Genomic DNA, 6369 nt, shown 5'->3' with positions numbered 1-6369 from the left:
GGGAGGGGGAGGAGGACGCGGGCTGGCGTCAGCCCCGTAACAAAGCATAAAGAAGGCAGAAAGGCGCACACTTCCCCCAGTTAACCGTGCCGGATGGCGAGCTGCGGTGTGCTACGGTCCCGGAGCCCGTGTCGGGATTGCTGCGCGCCGATTGATTCCAGCGGAGGAAGGAGAAGGCGGAATACCCCGGGTGCTTCCAGGGCTCTACGTAACAACACCGAGCGCTGCGCGCACCGTGAGCGGGGCTGCGAAGGGCTACGGAGCGGCTGCCCCGCTCTGGGCATGGCCGGGCCGGGGCGGCACCTCCGCGGCCGTGCGGTGTTCCATGGGAGCAGCCCCTTAACATCAACGTGAAGGTTTAACCTCTTCTTGGGAATGCGGAATTATTGCAGTGCGAGGAGCGATGGTTCCGGACTCGCTGCCCCGCCGCACGCCGCTCCGTGTCACGTCCAAGTGATGCTCGCGGTGTGCACTCAGCCGCGGGCACGGCCGTGTGGCCCGGAGTCACACGTATCCGCGAGGGGAATGACACATGCCGGAGTGCTGGGGCTTGGCAAGGGAAAAAAAAAAAAAAAAGAGAAAGAGAAAGGAAAAAAAAAAAAAAAAAAAAAAAGCAGCTTCAATCTTGACTGTCAATATCCACTCCATGGACTGGCGATACGGTGCGCAGAGGTCGCGTTACCCCGTCAGGTACAGCCAAAATAAAGGGCATCATCCCCCCGAAAAAGGCTCGGCGAGGGGGAAGCACGCGATCCCCCCCGTGCTGCAGGAATTCGAGAGCGAGTCGGGAATTTCGAGCAGCGCATCCGGAAATTGAGGAAGTCTATGGCAGAGAGCCTCCGAGTCACGGGCTGAGGTTTGAAGTCAGCCTCGAACTACTGTTGCTCTCAGCGCAGATGTAATCGCCGCCGTTCAACTTAATCCATGTGTGCCCGGCCCGCGATGTCTACTTCTTCCCTTTGAAATCTAAGGGCAGCGTTCCCATCCAGGAAACCGGAGCTAGGGCCGATTACATCGCGGCCCCCGAACGGGAGAGGCTCCGGGGCGCATCCCGCGCCGCGCGGCCCCACCGCGGCCGAACAATGCCTCCGCCGCTCCCCCCGCCCGCGGCTCTGCCCCCGGCTCCGCGCTGTGCCCCGGCCGGGAGGGACCCGGGGGCTGCGGCGGAGTCGCGGGGGAACGCGCTGCCCGCGTGGGAAGGAAACCCTCGTGGTGTTTGTAGAGCGAGAGACAATACGGGCGTTTAAAAATTCCTCCTGATGTACTTATATGCTGCCAACACCCCCACCCCCTCCCGCTGCTCTCCTCCCCCTGCTTTAAGGTTAAGGCGATGGAGTCAACAGTGAGGGAGCAGTGAACTCCGAGAGAGCTTTTCAGAAGACGTTACAAAAAAATAAAATAATAATAATAAAAACACACACACACACACCACCACCAACAAAACGCCATGAGCCCCGAGGTCCTTTATCTGCACGGAGCTGGGCGGTTCGGTCCCTGCTGAAATCCCCGCGGGGACACACAGAGGCACACACACACACCCTGCGGTGACAGCCCGGCTGTTATTTCCAAAATGCGTGATTTCTGTTGGTGTAATTCCACCGATACCAAACGCCAGGAAGCAGCGGCGGCTGTCTGAACACCCTTCGCGTTCTGAAAGGTACGGCCACGGCCGCTGGCTGGAGCCGGAGCCCCGTATGGAAGGGCAGGAAGGCGGCAGGACTCCTAGGAAACGTCCCCCCGTGCCCACAACCGCACCCAGCCCCACATTCCCTCACCAGCACACCTCTGCCCGCTCCCCGTACCCCTCCTCTCCCCGCGCCGGGTCGGGCATCCGGGCTCTGCCCCGGCCCCGCCGAGAGACCCCGAGGAAGGGCCGCGGGCCCCGCGCTCACGCACACGAAGGGCCGGGGGCTTCCGGATTGGTTTGCACACACAAGGGGGATTGCGATCGATAGATACCGCTGTTTGCGGCCGGGATCGGTAACGTGAACGACAGCCAAAAGAATTAAAATGAGCAATTAAAGGTGTCTGGCGTCAATTACGCGAAAAGTTGTGTGCGTGTACGCCCGCGTGTCCACGTCCGTGTGTGTGTTGACCTGGCTGTGTGTGCGGGGCTCCCAGATGCCAGGGAGTCCCTTTGTTAATTTTACAGACGGTGTCACCCTGCCCGCGATCACGGATGCCCACGGTGAAGGGCCGCTGCCTGTCCCACGTTTCCTGGGAGGAGGACGCAGAGGTGCCCGCTCTGGCTGAGCACACACACACACACACACACACACACACACACACACGGCTCTGGGGTGGTGTGTCCGGGCACACACACACACCCACACACCCCATCAATCAGCCGTGCTCCTTTTCACGCTGAGCAGCGCGTAATGCGCGATCTGCACTCTGCGCTGAGCGGTGTTCCAGCCCCGGAGCCTTCTGCCCGAAGTAGAAACCTCATTAAGAAAATAAAGAGAAAAAGAATATTCGTGGTACTCCGCTGCAGACCTATTCCCATTTTCTATAAATCGCATACTTTCATTTTTATAAACTCGTGTTCAAATATAGGGAAGTGCTTCATCACGGCGTTGAGAGGAAAAAAAATACGCGTAGCGCTGGAAATTCGCCTTTACGCGATGGTTTGATTTATTTTCACTGAACGGTGATGTTTAAATACCGTCGCAATTCCTCCTGACCTCTTCCCCCCGCAGCGGCGCGGCACACACACCGCGGAGCGCTCAGTGGGAAATGCAGCAGCGATGCCCACCGGCAGCTGTGCCGATGGGAGAGCGCTTCGGGAACCTCCAGGGCAGCCCGAGAGGCCATCTGCATTTCCACCCACGGATTGCTGTCTTATTCGTGAATTATCATTACTAATTATTATTTCTTAAGTGCTGGGCTGTGTCTTCAGGTATTGACGAGCTGTAAATAAACCTTCTGCTTTCACGACTTGGGCAAAAATAAATGCTCCAAAGGATAACTCCTCTGCTCCCAGAGCCCGCCGTGCGCACCGCGCTCGGGGAGGAGCAGCGAGCAGCCAGGGGCTATCACAAAGGGCCGGGAACGTAAATATAATGGGGTCAAAGAACAGTATAATGGGATCCTTCTGCTATTTTAAAGTCAGCCAAATGTGACTGTAGGACTTAAAAATCGCCGTAAATTCCGCTGTGACAACAAACGAGAATGTTCGACTAAATCTCCTAAATACATAGGACACGTAGAAATGCCAAATATCGGCCTGAACAAAAATCATCGCACCGCTGTGTCCAGGAGTTGCAGGGCTCTCTTTCTCTCTCTCTCTTTTTTTTTTTTCTCTCTCCTTTTCCCCCTTTGCAAACAAAGCAGCGCTGTGCAGTTCCGCGGAGCGCTGTATAAGTTGTGATGGTCGGAGGGGGCCGGGGCGTCCCCCGCACGTGAGAATTTGGTGCGATTCACAATCACGGCGGGTTGAGGCTCTGCCTGAGCTCGGCGCTCCCGCAGTTTTAGGACACTTTCCGCAGGAGTTTCTGGCCGCGTACTCCATGCCATGTTGTTTACTGACCCATAATCAAAACGCGGTGACCTCCTACCCTTTTTTTGCCCCTTGACCCACGCTGAATTCAATGCAGCCTTTATAAATTTGCAAATCCTTGGACGTAAAGGGGATTTGGCGCGGCTTTGTTCGGAAAGGCTCCCAAAAGTTTGCATTTTTAATTAGGTAAAGGTACAGCACCGAGCGCTGGGAAACTGGGGCCCGTCCCGCACGGAGGTGATCGCTCTGAATTTCTGCACCGGGGATCTGCGTCCCCAAGCTGCGCCGCAGCCCTGAAGCGGAGGGAATCTGAAGTTTTGGGCAGTCCCAAATCGGCGATGTGGCCCTGCTCAGCGCGGGTCGTGAGGACGGACGGGCGCGTCCTTTATCACTGCCATCACTCAGCCCAAAGGACACCGTCATTACGATGGTGATAAAACAACGCCCGCTGATGTGTGCTGGATAAATACAGAATGTTTACAGCCCTAAAGTGCTTCGATTCCAATCAAAGGCTATGAAAGAAAAGCCCCTCTTCCTGCCTCCTTCTTCCCCCCCCCCCCCCCCGTCATTCTTTATTTATTTACCCCGCAGTCGCAACGCGGCCCTAGGAAATAGAACGGCCGCACCGGGGGGGGGGGGGGGGGGGGGGGGGAACCTCTGCATTCATTTTCCAGCTGCCCAGGGGGTGCCGCTGCGGGGGGGAGCACAGAACCCCCCGCTCCCCGAGAGCCCGCGATCATCTCAAATATTCACGGTATCAGCAGATCGCATCGTAATCAGATTAAAGCGAGGTTTGGGGGTGGGAGGGGTGGTGCCCTGGGGCCACCATTGAGATGCGTGGGGAACGCAGAGCAGGGTCTGCCCGGCGTTAGGGAAAAAAAAAAAAAAAAAAACCAAAAAAACACAACAAAAAACAAATACAAAGCACCAACAAACCAGAACAAAACCAAGCACAGTGAGGCACGGCGGCCGTTGTGCGAGGAAGGGGCACCGTAACACGCCGAGGTTCCACATTCAGCCGCCCGGTTCCGCCCGGGGGCTGTTTCCTTTTAAACTTCCTGACCGATGTTTCTGCGGGATGTGCTTATTTGTTTGCGCTCGGAGCTCCGCGCAGGGCCGGCTCCGAGCTCGTCGGGCGCTCGGCTCACCCCGTCCGAGCCGGGAATCGCCGCGTTTAACCTTTACAAAACGCGCTCCGCGGCGCGGCGCCCACTCGTGCGGACTCGGCGCAGAGCCCCGCCGCTCTCCCTCTCTCCTTCCCTCCCTCGGGCGGTTCACAGCCCCGCGCCGGGGTGGCTCCGTTTGATGCCGCACGGAGCGAGAAGCGCCCAGGAGCGGCCCGAGGGCCCTCCCGACCCCGCGGCCACCTCACGGCAGACGGCGGCGCAGAGCCGATGGGCGCGAAGAAGGTAAAGGCGCCGCCACACCGAGCCCTGGGAACAAAGGCGGCCCGAACCCCGCGCGGCCCGGTCCCGTCCCGCGCCTCGGTGCCCCGACGCGCCGCCGAGGAACCGGGCGCGGAGAGGGCGGTGCGGCCCGGTCCCGCCCGCCTGCGGAGGCGCCGCCCGCCATTGGGGCCGGCGGCCGCTGACCTTTGACCCCTCCCCTCCTCCCGCCGCTTCCTCCGCCGCCGGCCGCTCGCCTACCCACAATGCCCCGCGCCGGCCGCGCTCGTGCCGCGCTCGAGCCTCCCGGAACGCCCCCTCCCCCGCCGCTCCCCTCCCCCCGGCCCCGTCCGAGAGGGGGCAGCGCCCTGGGGCGGGGCGGCCCCGTGGCGGCGGCGTTCACGCCAGTGGGGGCGGGGAGGGACCGCGCCGTGTTCGAACGGCGGCGTGCGAGGAAGGGCCGGGGGCTGCCGGCGGCTCCTCGCTCCGAGCCGCAGGGAGAGGAGAAGAGGGAAGGAGAAGAGGAGATGGGGCCGGGAGCGGCACAAAGGCCGAGCGCGGGGAGCGGGCAGGGCTGGGCCGCGCCTCGCCTTGACGGCGCTCCTCGGTGGCCCGAAGGAAGCCACACGTGACGCCGGCCGAGTCGCGCCAATGTAAACAGTCGGAAGTTAAATCCTAATGTTATGCAATTATTTAAATGGAGATGTGGCTCCGCTCGCTCCGCGCCGTCCGTTGCCGCGTCCCGCTGTGTGGCGGCGCGCCGCTCCCGAGCGTGACGTGGGAGCGCTGCGGCCGGACCCGTCCGAGGCGTGCGGGAGCGGAGCGCTGCGACCGCTGCCCCGGTACGAGGCGGGGAGCGCGGCCCCAAGGGAACGTCCGCGTGGGGGAAGGACGGGGCCGGCGGCGCCGAGCGGAGCGGAGCGGAGCTCCCCCGAGGGGACGGGGCGCTGCGGGGTGGGCTGCAGAGCGGGCCTCCCTCGTCCTCTCGCCTCCCGCCCGTCCGTCCCTCCCGGCTCTCCTTGGCCGCTCTCCTGGCGCGGGGACCCGGGGTCAGAGCAGAACAATGCCGCACGGCCCGCCGTGCGCGGCACTGTCCCCTGAAGGGAAGCGGCGCGCACTGCAGCCCAGGTGGGGCCGCGCGGCTGCCTCCCCTCCCGCCCGCTGAGCTCTCGGCACGCGGGGCGGGAGGAGGTCGGGGCTGCGAGCGGGGCTGCGCGGCTCCCATAGGCCGCCCCGCCGACCCCGGGATAGGCTTGGAGCGCGGCTGGCCGCGAGCCAGCCCGGCCGTCCCGCTCGCCCTGCGGCACGCTTTGCGCTGAGGGCGATAGAGTGCGAGGGTGAGTAGCCGGGAGGAGGAAGCCGCGGTGGCCCGGGCGGCACGGCGAGAGCCGACGGAGCTCCGAGGGGAGCCGGGCGCCCCGGGGCCGCGGGAAGGCGCCGTAGGAGGATGGAGGACCCGGGCGGGAAGCGCGCCGGGCCCCGGGA

The sequence above is a fragment of the Lagopus muta genome, chromosome 7 (assembly GCF_023343835.1).
Source record: "Lagopus muta isolate bLagMut1 chromosome 7, bLagMut1 primary, whole genome shotgun sequence".
In the NCBI taxonomy this organism is placed as follows: Eukaryota; Metazoa; Chordata; class Aves; order Galliformes; family Phasianidae; genus Lagopus; species Lagopus muta.
This window is presented reverse-complemented; position numbering follows the sequence as displayed.